Source organism: Sapajus apella, unplaced genomic scaffold (genome assembly GCF_009761245.1).
Source record: "Sapajus apella isolate SASKATOON/1434 unplaced genomic scaffold, GSC_monkey_1.0 scaffold27, whole genome shotgun sequence".
In the NCBI taxonomy this organism is placed as follows: Eukaryota; Metazoa; Chordata; class Mammalia; order Primates; family Cebidae; genus Sapajus; species Sapajus apella.
Genome location: NW_022436967.1, coordinates 10,585,305 through 10,601,514, shown reverse-complemented (window position 1 = coordinate 10,601,514; position 16,210 = coordinate 10,585,305). Strand labels below are relative to the sequence as shown.

Below are 16,210 nucleotides of genomic sequence, written 5' to 3'. Positions count from 1 at the left end.
GATGACAACATGATGATCCTGATTTATTACTGGTTTGCTTTAAATACCACTTAGGAGATAATAGCAATAAATTATCTGTACTTACTATTGACTGGCTGCCTATTCATCTCTTCATTCCTCCTGGATAATGTTATTGGCATTCACAAAAATTACAATATGTAAAACATGCATGGTCTCTATTTTATTCATACGATCCATTAGGCCAAGAAACTTGCCTTAATAGTGTTCATATTTCCAGTGCCTAGACTAGTGCCTAACTTATTATAAGCACTCAGAAAAAATTTTTTCGGATGACTCTTCATCCTTATACATAATGCTAAGTAGGGCTACAGGCCACTAGTTCTTTGAGGTGCTGAGAGTGTGCTGGTTTTCAAAATAGAATATTAGTTTTTCTCAGACTTCTGAGAGTTTGTAGTCTTCTAGGTACTCTATATATTTGACCATAAATAATCTGTAATCATTATGAAATTCAAACTTATGAAATTCACCAAATGTCTTCTAAATTATTTTTTTGAGACAGAGTCTTTCACTCTGTCATCCAGGCTGGAGTACAGTGGTGTGATCTTGGCCTACTGCAACCTCTGGCTCTTGAGCTCAAGCAATTCTCATGCCTCAGCCTCCTGAGTAGCTGGTTCTACAGGTGCATGCCACCACACCCAGCTAATTTTTGTATTTTTAGTAGAAACGGGATTTCACCATGTTGGCCAGGCTTGTCTTGAACTTCTGACCAAAAGAGATCCATACATCTCGGCCTCTTAAAGTGCTGGGATTACAGGCATGAGCCACTTTGCCCAGTACCCTGTTTTTAAGCTTCTTTGAAATTTTATTGAAAGAGTAAACATAGTTATAGAACAATTAAGTTAGATCTAATATTTGATAATTCAGGCAATGTACACATGCATATATTGGTAAGTATATTTTAGTCAAAAATATTTTTATTGTGAAATATCCTAGAATTACATCACATTTTAAAAATCATTTAACTGACAAATGATTTTTTATTGTAGTAAAATTCAGTTAATATAAAATTTACCATTTTAATCATTTTTTTCTCTACTGCCTGTAAAATTGCAGATTAACCTCCCCCACTTTTTTTAAAGAGGGTATTACTCTGTCACCCACGCCTGAGTGGCACAGAGTTCACTGCAGCCTTGACCTCCTGGTTTTAATCCTTTGCCTTTCAAGTAGCTGGGACTACAGGCACATGGCACCACGCCTGGGTGTTTTTGATTTTTTTTTTTTTTTTTTTTTTTTGTAGAGATGAGGTCTCTCTATGTTTCTCAGGTTGGTCTTAGACTCCTGGGTTCAAATGATCCTCCTGTCTCAACCTTCCAAGTGCTCAGGCTACAGGTGTGAGCCATTGTGCCCAGCCCAGATTAAGCATTTTTAAAGCATACAATTCATTGGCATTTAGGACATTCACATTGTTGTGCAACTATCACCAGTATCTAGCTCCAGAACATTTCATCACCCCAGATGGAAACAGGAGATATTAAGCAGTCACTCCCCATCCTCCCCTACCTACAGCTTCTGGAAACTACTAATCTGTTTTCTGTCTCTATAGATTTGCCTATTCTTGGATATTTCGTATAAATGGGATCATATTATATGTGGCCTTTTGTGACTGGCTTCTTTCACTTCACATGATGTTTTCAAGGTTCATGGATGCTAAGGCATGTCTCCGGACTTCATTCTATTTTAAGGCTGAAAAATATTCTATTGGATCATTATACCGTGTTTTATTTTTTCATTCATGCATTGATGGACATTTCTGTTTTTTTCTATCTTTTGGCAAGTAAATATAGTGCTGCTGCTGTTGTACAAGCATCTGCCTGACTCCCTGTTTTCAATTCTTTTGGGCATATACCTAGGAATGAAATTGCTGGGTCATATGATATTTTATGTTTGACTTATTGAGGAATTCCCCCATGGCTGCACACTTTACATTCCCACCAGCAATGTATGAGAGTTCTGATTTCTGCATATACTCATCAGCCCTTATTGTTTTCTTTCTTTTTTTTTTTTAGATTATAGCCAATGTACAAATGATTTTAAACTTTCTTATAAATTCTTATCCCTCTGTGGGAGCATATTTATAACCCCACATTGCATATTTCTGGGACAGTTTTGATGTTTGATCCACTTGTTCTCTGGGCAGAGGGAGTGTGATTTCTGTAATGCTAACTGTGCTTTCCAGCCGCCCGGCATTGTGTTGTTTGGGTGTCTGGGAGTGTCAGACTTGGAATGCAACTGTTGATTGCTGTGGACAGTTTTCATCTCTGAGGGGAAGATTTACAGGTTTGTGGCTAGAGTGAAGACTGTTCTTGGAGATATTTTTAACCACGTCCAAATAACTCCATGCCAACAAATATAAAATGAGTAATCATTCTTTTTGTTTTGATGTCAGAAAGAATACATTTGTAATAACTCCTCTCTTTTTCTAAAAAGGAGCAGTGTCTTCTTCTGTCAGAAAATGATTTTAGATTGCAGTATTTGGCAAGTTTTAGAGTTTCACTGTCTATTTTATGATATTATAATAACGTTTTCTCCTTTGAAAGATAAATTTACACAATAAGATATGTAAGAAATTGAGTAAAGCAGTAATGTTTAAATACATTGTTATGTTCAGGTTTAAGATCCTGACCTGAATTTTAGAATAAATATACAAAAAAGGTGTTTTTTTTTTTTTTTTTAAGATCATCTAGGGGCGGTCAAGGCTACAAAATGTATGCCACATTTTCAACTGTCAAGGCTGCTTTTAGAATCCAGAGGAGGTCTTTAAGTACAAAGATGTAGAGATGAATAAAGAAAGACAGTGGCCCATTCTTTCTGTTTTTTCATTCTCCCTTAGGGTGTGACTTGGGTGCTTATGTGGTGCTATTAAAAAATATATACTGATTGATTAGGGGATGTGGGTTAAACAGTAGGCTGGTTGGCTGCTATTGACTTTCTCATGTACTTCCCCAAAGAAGCCCATGAGGTAGAAGCACAAATGTATAGATATCATTTTAACACTATACTATACTATTTGGGAAATATTTTAGTTTTATTGGAAAGGAAACATTTATTATTACTATCTCAAAAGATGCCATTCTTCAAAATGCTCTTTACCTGGGACCGGAACAATTACATAAAAAAATTAACGAAAGATCTGTAGGGAATAAAAGGTAAAGAAAGACTGTATCTAATAGTTTTTAGCACATAAACACAGGATTTTAGGTAGCATTATTGTAGAATGATGTGCGTAGTAGGTTTTCAAAAAGTATTTGTAGAGTTAATGAAGGAAATGAATAATTCATTAATGAATAATGAAGAAATAAAAAAATGCTATAAGCTGAACTGAATGGAAATATTTAACTTAAAGGACCAAATAATCCAAAGAGGAATCTTTATTTGTTTCTGTCTCCCAAAGAGCTCTTGTTTCATATTTAGCTATAGTTCAACAATGTTTATTTAGTGCCTTCTACATGCCAGGCACTGAGATGAGGTAAGGAGGTAGTTAGGGAATGAGAGGGATGTAAACAAAGATGTGTGGTAAAAGAAGTACTTCAATGGTCAGAGCAGACAGGAGGATGAAAGAGGAGGAAGATATTAACTTGTCAATGGTGGCATATTAGAAGAAATTAACAACAGAATTGAGCTCAGTTTTGAAGGTAAATGCTTGTTATCAGGAAGACAATGGGCTTGGAAATTCTGGGTAGCCAGAACAACATTGATAGTGACAGGAGGCAGCCAGATTCCTAGGCAGATAGGAGTCCCCAGTGAAACCCCTTCCAGGTCGAAGACCAAAGACAGTTTAAAGCCTGAAAGCCAAGCTACAAGTTAAATCCTTGGACCAGATTAAGAAACTGTCTTCCTGTTTGGTGTGTTTTCCTCTGATTGGTCTCCACCTTTCACCTAATTTACCCTTTTCTAATTGGTTTTCTACACTGTGGTGCCCACCTTTGAGTGGTGTCTTTGCTTTAACCTTTTTTGCTTACTCATAAACCAGTCAGCATGCACTCCCATTCTGAGTCTATAGAAAGCCCAAGACCCAATTACACAGGGAGAAACCAATGGACTGTGGGGGCAGGGATACCCTCCCCCCACCCCACAACCCCTCTCTTCTGAGAGCTGTTTTGTCACTCAATAAAATCCTCTGCTCTCATCACCCTCAGTCATCAGTGTGACACCATTCTTCTTGGATGTGGGACAAGAGCTTGGGACCCACTTAGCACTGGTACTCTGAAAAGCTGTAGCACAGGCCCTTTGCCCTTGCCAGCGGAGGGCAGCCACCCCAGGCAATGGAGCAAGGGACCGACTGAGCTGCTAACATGCCACCATAAGGCTACAGACAATGGAACTAAAATAGCAATTATCACACTCCCTCTGAAGCTTCAGGGTCACTGGCAGCTGGGCACTGCCCCATTCTCCTTGAGGTAACACCTGGCTTGGCCATGGGCCCTGCACAGAGCTTGCTCCTGTGTTGGTCAGAGTGGCTGGCCGGGTCCCACACTCACTCACTCAGATGCTGCCTCCTGCAAGGGGCTGAGCATGGCAGGCCATGAGTAGAGGGAGCACCCCTGCTGCGAGTCCAGCAAAGGGGCCGAGAAAAGTCCTGCTTCAACATGGCTAAAATATGGAGGCATGAACTAATATAGTGTGCTCAGGAAGTACAAATAGTTTGGCACTGGTGGTTCTGAAACTGTAAGGTTTGAGGAGAAATAGGGAAATATGAGAATGAAAAGATACTCCAGGCCTGTGTCATGGTGGCTTTATATTCCATCATGAGGGCCTTGGAATTTGGAGAGCCATTCAATTGCTTTAAACAAAGGACAACTGAGATTTGAAATTCTTGTTGAGAGTTTTTTGTGGAGCAGTGTTTCTCCCAAGATCACGTACATTAAAATCTTCTGTTGTGCTTGTTAAAAACTCGAGCCCTGAACTCTCCTGGTGTAAACTAAAAACAAAATTCGAAGCCCCTTGACCATCCCAATAGACCCTTCCTCTTAGCAAGGCCATTCCAAAGTTAAATGGAAAAACTAGTTTTAGGCATGATGGGAAGAGGGGGTTGAAACGCCTCTCTTTTGGAATTACTGTTAAAACAGACTTTTTAAGTCTGATAAGAAACATTTACAATTATTCTGGAAGCTTGCTACCTGGAGGCTTCACCTGCATGATAAAACCTTGGTCTCCATAACTCCTTATCTTAACCCAGATATTCCTAAGTCTTTAGACAATAACCTAACTATTTCAATGAATTGATGCCAATCAGTAAGTCTTTGAATCCACCTATGACTTGGAGGCCCTTGCTTCCAGTTAATTGTCCTGCCTTTCTGGACCAAACCAATATACATCCTACATGTATTTTATAGATGTCTCATGTCTCCCTAAAATGTATAAAACTAAGCTGTACCCTGACCATCTTGGGCACATGATCTCCTGAGTTTTGTGTCACAGGCCATTGGTCACTCATATTTGGCTCAGAATAAATCTCTTCAAATATTTTACAGAGTTTGACTCCTTTTTTGGCCATGTGACTGATTGCTGGCTAATGGAATGTGGGTGAAAATGGTGTTTTCTACCTGTAGGCTGTGTGATCTTCCATGCTCTGAATCTAAAACATTCTACATATCTACCATGCTTTTTTTTTTTTGTCAACACTGGATTTACTGAATCAGAATTCCTGGTGGAAAATTTTGGAATCTGCGTGTTTAACCTTCCAAGAGGATACCCTTGCACCTGCAGTTTCAAATGCACTGCTCTCAGGGGTAGGGGGTTGAAAAGGGGGGCAAGACTGAATACAGAGAGGTCATTTAGGAGGTGGCGTCATACTCCAGGTGAGAAAGTTTGAAGCAGTGACAATGGGGCTAGAAGATAGAAGATGACAAACTTGAGAGATATTTTGGGGATAAAATCACATGTAGTTGGTGCTTGGATAGACTGAGTGAAGAAGAAGGTTTCAAGCCAGATTTCTGTCTTAATTGTCTGGGTGATGCATTAATAGTTAAAGTTTTAATAAGTTATAGTTTTCCTTTTATAATTTAAAAAATTTGACACATTCCTAAATTTGATGATGATTGTTTCCTTTCAGGACCATATCATTTGTTGTTGAATTTTATGGTAGAAATAAAATGAAAAAAAGTCGCTTCATTAAGATCTTTTATATTCAGCTTGTCAGGAAAACATTTATTTATTGTAGATCCCAAAGTACCTATTTGCCTCTATGAATAAAATGAATAAATAGCTTTATTTCTGATATTTCTGGGAGAAATTACACTTGTAAGACTTAAAGTCTAATTCAGCATACAACCAAAGCCATTGAAAGTATCAGCCAGTGAGCTGGAGACACAGCAAGACTTAGTAGATTGATCTTTCAAGTCAGGCAAAACCCAACAAAATTATTAAATATATACATATGTCTCTGTCACTGTCCCTTTTCCATCTCTTCCTTTCTGGTCCTGTCCTGAAGAAGAGACTCCTAGGTACTACTTGTATCTGTTGTTGTTAACTAATTCTTGTTAACTGATGTGCTGACAGATAAGAACCAAATGTATAATTCTTTTGGGAATGTGGTGGATATTGTAATGCGCATCCATTTCTGCACTCCCCTACATTTCTCAGACTCCTGTGCAGTTAGGTTGGCCGTGTGACTGATTTCTGGCTAATGGAATGTGGGTGGAAATGGTATTCTCCACCTGTAGGCTGCGTGATCTTCCATGCTCTGAATCTAGAACATCCTGCATATCTGCCATGCTCTTCTTATCTCATTCCTGGTCCTCTAAAATGGCTGCAAACATCTGCATCAGACTTTGCATGAGCAAGTAATACTTTTATCATGTTAGTCTACTGAGATTCTGCTTATTCTGTAACATAGCATTGCTGACTCGGATCAATGCATAGGGATATTCCCGATTTTATGGGTGACTACTGAAGGTATTTAAGTTAAAAATGGATGAAACTATTGATGGAATGGTAGGCATTGAGGTGACTCTTTAGGGATAAAGGAGAACTATTCTGGTACAGACTTGATGTACATCATGAAGATACCCTCCTTGAGCCCTAGGGCTGTTTCTTGACATCAGAACTTATCCTTTAGTTGCCTGGTCCTGCTCCCATCATGTTTTCAGTTTTTTTCTTTTTTTTCTTACTTACAGAGTGGGGTGATTAATACCCATGTGATGGAATTATTGTGGAGATTAAAAGAGATGCCATATGTAAAATGTCTAGACCAGTGCCTAGCACATAGCAGGCGCCAGAGCCATCCTGGGAGAGCATCAGAAATGTGATCCCATAATTAACTTTGTAAATTTCTGATGTGATTCACAGATGGGTGTTATTTACATTAGTGACATCTAGTAGTTTTAAAGTTCTTACTCAAAATTTGAACTCTCTAAATTACAGTGTCACAGGGCTCTTACTACTCTGCCCAAGTTGCTGCATGGATAAGTGTCCAATAAATGGTAGGTAGCTATTGTTGTTTTCCTATTGCTCTTCAAAAGTAGGTGAAAGCAACATTGCCATTGTGAGGATTGTTTGTTCTCCAGGCTTGGGCTGGGGAGGCCAGATCTCCACGGCTAGGCTGTTAGCTGGGCAGTGGTGTGCAACTGATTGGATTGGTGCCAGTCTAACTGACTTGTTTTAAAGGCCAGAAAAACTAGACTGAACCATGGGCATAATAACTATGTGTTCTAATCATGCTTATCCTCAAATTGTTTTTTTCTATAAACAATAGCAGGAAGAGGATCGGATAGGGGTGGGGTGGTGCATTTCGAAAGACCTGAGATCAGACCTCCATAATTCCCAGCTTTGCTGCTGTGTGACAGTGCAGACTTATCTAGCCTCGGTGGCTTCATTTCCTCACCTTTGAAGTGAGAGCGTTAGACTAGAGGATCTTAAGGGTCCTTTCTCTAACCCTTCAGAACCTAAACATAACTGAAGTTCCACATGGCTCAGCCTCTGTCAAAGAATGAATTCAAAGGAATGGTTTGGTATCTAAAAGGTAATTAGGATTCTTCAGATATTTTTTGCAGTCTCTCAGTGAACCACCAAAGAGAAGCATGCATTTTTTCAGAATGGAGTCTTCTTTTTTAAAAAACAGCTTTATTGAGGTGTCATTTACATACCATGCAATCCACCCATTTACAGTATACAATTCAATAGATGTTAGTATGGAGTATGCATTCTTACTATAGAAAAAACATCTTAACATCTACTTTACTGTTATCTTCATTTTCTTTCACATCGATATCAGGTGCTCCCCAAAGCTCTGAATCTCCAACTGTTACCTCGCAATCCCCAAACTCCCTGGCACCCATTCCACATGATTTTCTGGTCTCTCTCCCTCCTTCCTGTTGCCACCTCTCTCAGCTATTTAATATGTACACAAACAGGGACTTGTCCACTTTTCTATTTTCCCTCTATTTGCTCATTATTTAGATTCTGAGCAACAAAAGAGAGTCTAAGAGAAACATGAGCAGGTGAGAAAATTTCCCCATTAGACATAAAAGACGCATGCATGTGAAGTCCCACACCTAGATATTCTTTTAAATTTCTGTGGCCCTATGGGTACACTGTGACTTACTCTCCCACTTCTTCTTCCTCTTGGCAGTTCCAGTCAGCTTTGCCATCGTACATACCAGGAAGTGGAGTGCTCTTGCAAGGCAGGCCTAGAGTTTGAAGGGACAAACCATTGAATTAATTTCTAACAGATTAACACAGATTCCACTTGTCTCATTTGTGCTGTAAAACTGCAAGGCTACAGTTGCATTTGTTTTCTCTTCTACCTAAGATAAGCTGGGGCTCTGATGGTATCTCTGGGATGACATGGGTATGTCTATGCAAGGGCGGGCCTTCCTTGTCTGCCAGAGCAGGCCCCCCCGCCTAATAGAGCCAGGCCAGGCCTCTCAGCTCCCTGGGAAGTCATTCCATGCATTGTGAAAATGTTACCATGACCCAGTTTGTTCCATATGTTGCATTGAATTTCAAACTGATGAAATTGTATGAAATTTCATATTGATAAACATCAATTATTATTAAGTGCCTGCTGTGTTCAAAATATGCCCTATTTTGTGTAATGCATGGAGGTACTCAGCTTCATGTAGTTTTAAAATGGAGACATATATGTAAGCACATAGATATTATCATATTAGAACTAAATAGAAGCTTATCTTTTAGGACAAATTTGAAATCTTTTTTGAAAAGATTGCAAGGATCTTTATAATTGATTAATAATACATTGTTTATCATGATTTTTTTTTGTAATACAGAGACACATGAAGAAGAAAGTATAAAGAATGAGAAATTCTGCTTCCTAGAAATAACTACTGTTAGAGTTTTGATGAACATTCTTTGAGACATCTTGCTTTACATACACACACATATATATTATACATACATAATTTTACATAAATGGATTTATAATATACTTACTATTTGTAACCTGCTTTTTTTTTTTTCCACTCAGCAGTATGTCAGGAACTGGTTTCTCTATTAATAAATGTAGGCCCACATAGTTATATCCAATTGTAGCACAGTGTTCAATTGTATCACCATATAACTAATCCCTTATTAATGGAATTTAAATAATTTCCAATTCTTTAAAACATTATAAGCAATCATTGTGTCCATATATCTCTTAGCGTGCATTCCCTGGAGGTGGAATTGCTAGGTCAAAGGATGTGAGCATTGAAACTTTTGAGACATAATGCCACACTTGGCTCAAAACCAACCCCCTTAATTCAGGTGCTATTGATGTCCTGCCCATATCTTCTTGGCCCACTCTGGAGGCCTCTCAGATGGAACAAGCTTATGGCCTATTGAGTGTCTCTGCCAGGAATATTCACTAGCTGTGGAGCCTATCCACACTCAGGGAAGCATGAAGTGCCGGAAGTGCATGGGGAGTTAATGTGACCCCTAACTACGAAATGATGTGAATTGGTGGATAAATGCTTTAGTTTCCTTTCCCCAAGGTGGGACTACTGTAATGTGTGTTTTATACAGTCCTTAGGAGAATTCAGTCTAGTTGCCTGTAGTACTATCCTGCTCATTAACTCACAAGTTATTTGCTTTCCTCCCTTACTACCTGACTGCCCCACTCCTTTACTGGGGTTCGTGGGACTTTTACTCAAATCCTAGTCTCAGGGTCTGCTTTTGCAGGAACCCAAATGAAGACATCCCTTCATATTATAGGTGAAAGCTGGGGCAGGTAGAATAATGGCCTTTTAAAGATATCCATATCTTAGATTGCAGGAACTTGTGAAAATGTTACCTTACTTGGCAAAAGGGACTTGGCAGATGTAGTCATGTATGTAATCACATCTTAAGAACCTTGAGATAGGAAAGATATCCTGGATTATCTGGGTGGCCCTGATATGGTCACAAGCGTCCTTAAAAGTGGAGGAGGGAGGCAGAAGAAGAGAGTCAGAAGGAGATGTGAAGAATCAGTGATACAATATTGCTGGCTTTGAAGATGGAGGAGGGCCATGAGCCAAGGAGTGTGGGTGGCCTTTAGAAGCTGCAAAAGGCACCAAAACACATTTACCCCTGGACCCTCCAGCAAGGAACCTAGTCCTGCTGACACCTTGATTTTAGCCCAGTGACTTCTGTATTGGACTTCTAACCTACAGTACTGTAAGATAATAAATTTGTGCCACATTTGTGGTAATCTGTTATGGCAGCAATAAAAAACTAACACAAAAAGTTAAACAATACAAGGCAACAGATGCCAGAAGCATCATATGGCAGTGCTTATTGTTCCAAAAGAGGAGCATGAACAATGAGGCTGAGAGAAGGATGAAATCATGAAACTTGTTCCTTCCTCTTGAGCATAGGGTGGTTTGTTGTGGGTGTTTAGGGTAGTGGCTCAAGGACCACTAAATATAGGCTTGTGGCCAGAAACTCTCCCAACGAGCTGAGGGTTTGTATGAATTTTAATTTACTTGAAAATTCCACCAGGTTTCTAAAAACTTTAGTGTGTGTAAAAATTATCTGGGAAATTAAAAAGTTAAAAAATCATCTGAGGAATTTGTTCAAAATGTAGATTCTTGGATCCCATTTGCCTGAGGTCCTAATTCAAAGGTCTGGAATAAGGTCCAGGAATTTGCATTTAAAACAAGGTTATTCTGACACACATTGCTTTAGGGGACTTTCCTACTAGAAACCCCTGCTCTTTGGCAGTTGTGGGGGAGGTCTATATAACACCCACTTTGTCAGGCAGTTTGTGTAGGTAAGATCTGAAGAGAAGGGAATCACTAGAAATTGTCAATTATTGTATCATGTCCAAATATCCTACTTTTGTTTCTGTTTTGGGGTGTCAGTCACAACAATCATTAGCATCAACTGGAAGCCTGAATGTAATAGATGGGGTGGCCTGTGTCACCAGAGACAGAGCATCTGGGCCCTGGGCCCCTGAGGATTGTCTGATCTTATGGTTGGTTTGCTTACAATAGCATTTCCTCATTTGGCTGATGGGCAAATCATTTTCAGATGACCTTGGAGAGCCAGGGCAGTTCAGCTGTTACTAACTGGAAGCTGCACACTCAAACATTTGGAATATCCTGAGGATTACAGATGTGCTGAAGGATGTCTTGGATTTCCTCCAATGAAGGTTTCAGAGGTCGCCTGAAAAGAATGCTCGCCTCTGCCTCGTGCCTTTTAGAAGGAGGCTCTGTGCTTGTCTAGCTTTATGCAGCTCTCTGAAATGTCAGAAGATAAGAAATGCCTCTCAGCATGAAGGCTTCCAGACACATATGTGACAAGAAATTTGGCATCAGCTTTATAAGTGTCAGATGTCTAGGATAAAGCAATATGGGTATAGTATTTCTGGTGCTATTTTGGTGCCTTGTGCATGAGCCTGCAGCATTAGAAAAACTGCTTTTCAGCTTTGGATGATAGCCTTACTGGCACTCGGCATGCATGTCTGAAAGTACAGTTGGGTTATATTCTAGTTATGGTCACAGCAAGTCACCTAGAGTTGTGATATTGAGCTTTAAGGGGGTGCCCTTGAGGCACATGAGCATTTCACAGCCTTTGACAACTTGAGTGGCACAGCCACAGAGACTGTCATCAGATGGTGCCATATAAGCCTTAATCAACTCTTGCAACACCCGTGCAAAGTTGGTAAACACTCTTATCCTCACTTTTCAGGCAGGGAACTAAAGCAAGGAGAGGTCCAACAGACAGGGTCACGGACTCAGACAGTTCACTTATCTTATTGTTGAGTGATCTCAGGTGAATGAGATCAGAACGAATTTCTACTTTCTCTAACTCAGGGAATGTGTCTCCTGGCGAGAGAGCATTTTTGGCACTTTGTGACTTGCTGAAAGACTTGAAGTTCCCAGTCTGGCTCTGGCTGTTCATTGGTTAAGAGCAAATGCCTGGGGCACTTGGCTTAATGACTGTCATAAGCAGTGTGAAAAAATGTGTAAGAAAAAACAAAATATGGTAATGTAGAGAGGTTGTTATGGCAGTAATATCCAATAGGAATGTTATGTATAAAGTCTGAGTGATAATACAACCCTCTTACCCAAGGTATTTGATACTGGCTGAGGGCTCTTTTATTTATTTAAAATCCAGTGATGAGCTCTGAACACCATAGCTTAAGAAGATAAAAAAATACTTGCAGTGGAGAGTTTCCTGAATGATTCAAAAGTGGAAGTAGAAGACCCATGAGAAAAGATGACAGCATTGTTCTTAACTTGTGGAAAGAAAGTTGATGGAAAATTATGAGGTCTATAAATATATCACAAGGTTTTTAGAGAAGACAAATTAATTTTCCATTGATGACAAAACTTGAAAAAGTGGGTTTATCTTAGAGCATAAAGGATTGCAAGAGTCATAGGAAAGAATCTTTTGGTGTTAAGAATGGTTAAAAACCAGACTAGGCTACCTAGAAAGGAATTCCCCTTTTCTGAAGATCCTTAGTAAATAGGCTAAACCAGCCAGGCATGATCAAGGTTAATGATGTCAGCTGGTGTCTCTAGTGCCCCAAGGTGGGCTGCCTGGTAGTGATGGTGGTAGGATTACTTTTCTTTCAACTTTTTAGTTTGAAATAACTTTAGATTTACAGAAAAGTTACAAACTAGTATAGAGAGTTCCCATATATCCTTCACCCAGCTTCTCCTGATATTAGCATTTTATACAACCATGATCAAATGATGCAGTGATCAAAACCAAGAAATTAACATTGCTGCAAAATGGTGGTAGGAGCTTTGAGGGGAGGCAGAATAGGTAAGAGTGTGGACTTTCACAATCCTTCCATGGGGCAGACCGCTTTTATTATTTGTTTATGTTGGAACTCTGCATACTATTTTATTTAAACAAATAGTTCCATTGCCAGAATTTGAAAACCATATTTAGGAAGAGAGATAGTTAAACTGACCTCTACTACTAAGATTTTGTGCTTTTGATAATTATATCATTTGTCAGATAATTAGAGGGTAAATGTGTTTGGTAAAGACATGTATGGACACAACATAATGCTACATATACATTTTGTTCATTTCTTTATTCAGGCTTGTTCTGCCATAAGCAGGTTATTGATACTTGCTTGCTCTCCAGCACCAAAAACCATGACTGGCACATAGTCTATGCTTAATTAACATTTGTTCAATGGAATCAAATTGGCATGTTCACCCTTTTCTCATTTCTTCACATGCCTGGCTTTTTATTTAAATATCTGTATAGGCCTTCCCTAACCATCCAAACTAAAATAACCTTTTTCTATTATCTCTCACTTTCTCTCTCTTTTACCTGGCACTATTTTGTTGTTATTATTCAGAGCACTCATCATTATTTGAAAGATGGCCTATTTGTTCATATGTTTGTTAAAAGTGTATGGTCTGTCTCCTGCTAACAGTAAGCTCCTTGAGGACAATGACATTGTTTTGTTGAATCTTTATTGATTCTAGGGAATGGTATCTGGTACCTGAAAGTTTATATGAAATATCTGTTGAATGAATGAATGAACGAATGAAGTCATGGTCACGTATACTTTGAAGATAGAAATAAGTCAGCTTCAGAAAGCTTCACTTAAACATCTTTGAATTAACAATTTGCATATATGGAAATAAAATATGTGATTATTTTTTCTATTAGAGCATTGCATTTATAAATTTCCTTTTGCCTTTCACTGATGTAAGAAAATTATTTCTTATTTTAATCTCAAATAGTGATCCTGCAGCCAGTAACCCCTTAGGAGTATTTCTGAAAGAAAAAGGATAAATTGTATGAAACTCTTTGAGCTCTAAGAAAGATGATAACTACATTTGAGATAGTTGTATTGTCATGATTAATTAGTGTTATACAAAAGTGAGAGACTTACACAGCCCTGTTGGTGTCATGGGAATCACAGTGTCTACCATGTTAATAGGAAGCTTCCAATTAAGTGAATTAAAATAATTTAAAATGTTACACACGTGGGCATCCTACAGTATGGCAACTGGCACATTTCTCAGGGCCACCCTCATCTATTCACAGAGAAAGACTCAAAATGGTCATGTTACCTGTGTATGTGTATGTGATTAAGGTACCCCAAGAATATCTGCTATTAAATTGTTTTGTGTGTATATAGGCAGCAGAGTGGCACAATAGAAGAGTGCTGGGCTCCTACAATATTTTGAGCACAAAGGCAAATTTAAAAAAAACCACCTCATCATGACTCAATTGTGAAAGATTTCAGAGAGGGTGATTTAGGGCAGCTCAGTCTGGAGCTCTATGCTTTCCTCATGGCATTTTAGGCTTAAGAGCTGGACAGAGGTTTCCAATTAGTTTCTGAGTGTGGTAGGCAGAATAATGGCCCCCCAGAGATATCATGTCCTAATCCTTAGGACCTGTGAATAGGTTACATGGCAAAGGGGATTTAAGTTCAGATAAAGTCAGTGTTTCCAATCAGTTGACCTTGAGATTGGGAGTTTTTCCCAGATTATCTAGGTATGCCTAATGTAATCACAAGGGTCTTTAAAAATGAAAGAGGGAAGCAGAAGAAAGTGTGATGGCAGAAGGTTGTGAGGAAGACTCAACCAGCCTTTGCTGGTTTTGAAGCTGGAATAGGATCATGAGCCAAGAAATAAGGACAGCCTCTAAGAAGCTGGAAAAATCAGAAAATGGTTCTCCCCTAGAGCCTCCAGAAAGGAACATCATCTGGCCAACACCTTGATCTTAGCCCAGTGAGACTCATTTCTACCTCTGAGTTTCAGAGCTGTAAGATAATCGACTTCTGTCATTTTAAGCCACTGAGTTTATGGTAATTTGTTACAACAGCAATAGGAAGCTAGTATACTGAGCCTCATTCATACCCCTGTGAGACTCTTTTGCATCTCATCCCACCCAACCCACTGAACTCTCCAGCACTGTCTTTTGCTTGCGTCAGATTGATTTCCTCCTGCCTTCCACATACATTATGCTCATTCTCACTTCTTAATTGTTCCCACTTCTATGAGTTTCTCTGGTTGGGAAAGAATTTCTCCCTCCTGCTAGTATAAATTTGTGTGGACACGGTTTCTTCTTCCCATAAACTGCTAGACTAATCTTGATCACCTCAACTCTTCAGGTGATCAGATGTTAAAATATTTCAACCAAAATGGACTAAATTTCTGACATGGGCTAACACTGATGTCATGAAGATGAGGAGGATTTAAAGGCTTACTTTAGTGGACATATACCTTGACTAGTTGAGGAAATATAGACAAAAGCACTTTCAAAATAGTGTGCTGTATGCTAGACCTGAAGTGTGTTTAGGGTACTGGAGGAAGGAAGAGAAAGGATGCCTGATTGCGTAAATCGGGGCAGGTATGAGAGTCACAGATTGGATTTAGGTAAAACCTTTCAGGTAAGAGGATTCCTGGGTTGCCTTATGAATGATGAGGAGTTTGTGAGGCAACACAAGAATGGGAAGGGCTACTTCAGGCAGAGAAAACAGCTAGTTGAAAGGTGTAAGATGTGTTTTATGCAGGGACTATAAGTTGTTTGGCATAACAATAGAGAGTTAAGAGGAAAAGGACAAGAAATCAGGCTGGAAAGAGATAGAAGGCAGATATCAAATGGTTTACTAGGTCAGGCTATGTAGTTTGTAGATAGTAGGGAGCCGCTGAAGGATTTAAGTGATAACATGATTTGCATTTTAGGAAGATTCCTCCGATTGCAACAGGGAGAATGGATGTGAAAGGGTTGAGCCTACAGGCAGAGAGAGAACTATCGGGTGGCTATAGTCTAGAGGAGTAATCAATAAGGC

General features: G+C 39.2%; 1 protein-coding gene across 6 annotated transcripts in view; it reads left to right on the top strand.

Annotated features, from left to right (window-relative positions):
• Window positions 1–16,210, top strand: part of LOC116560819 — a 226,801-nt gene that overhangs the window by 58,164 nt on the left and 152,427 nt on the right. The window contains exon 3 of one of the 6 annotated variants that reach the window (XR_004273153.1): window positions 9,249–13,912. The exons of the other annotated variants lie outside the window; for them this stretch is intronic. The gene's annotated coding sequence lies outside the window, so the exon portion shown is untranslated. Of the gene's footprint in view, window positions 1–9,248; window positions 13,913–16,210 lie in introns of those variants that run through there. 6 annotated transcript variants of the gene reach the window in all.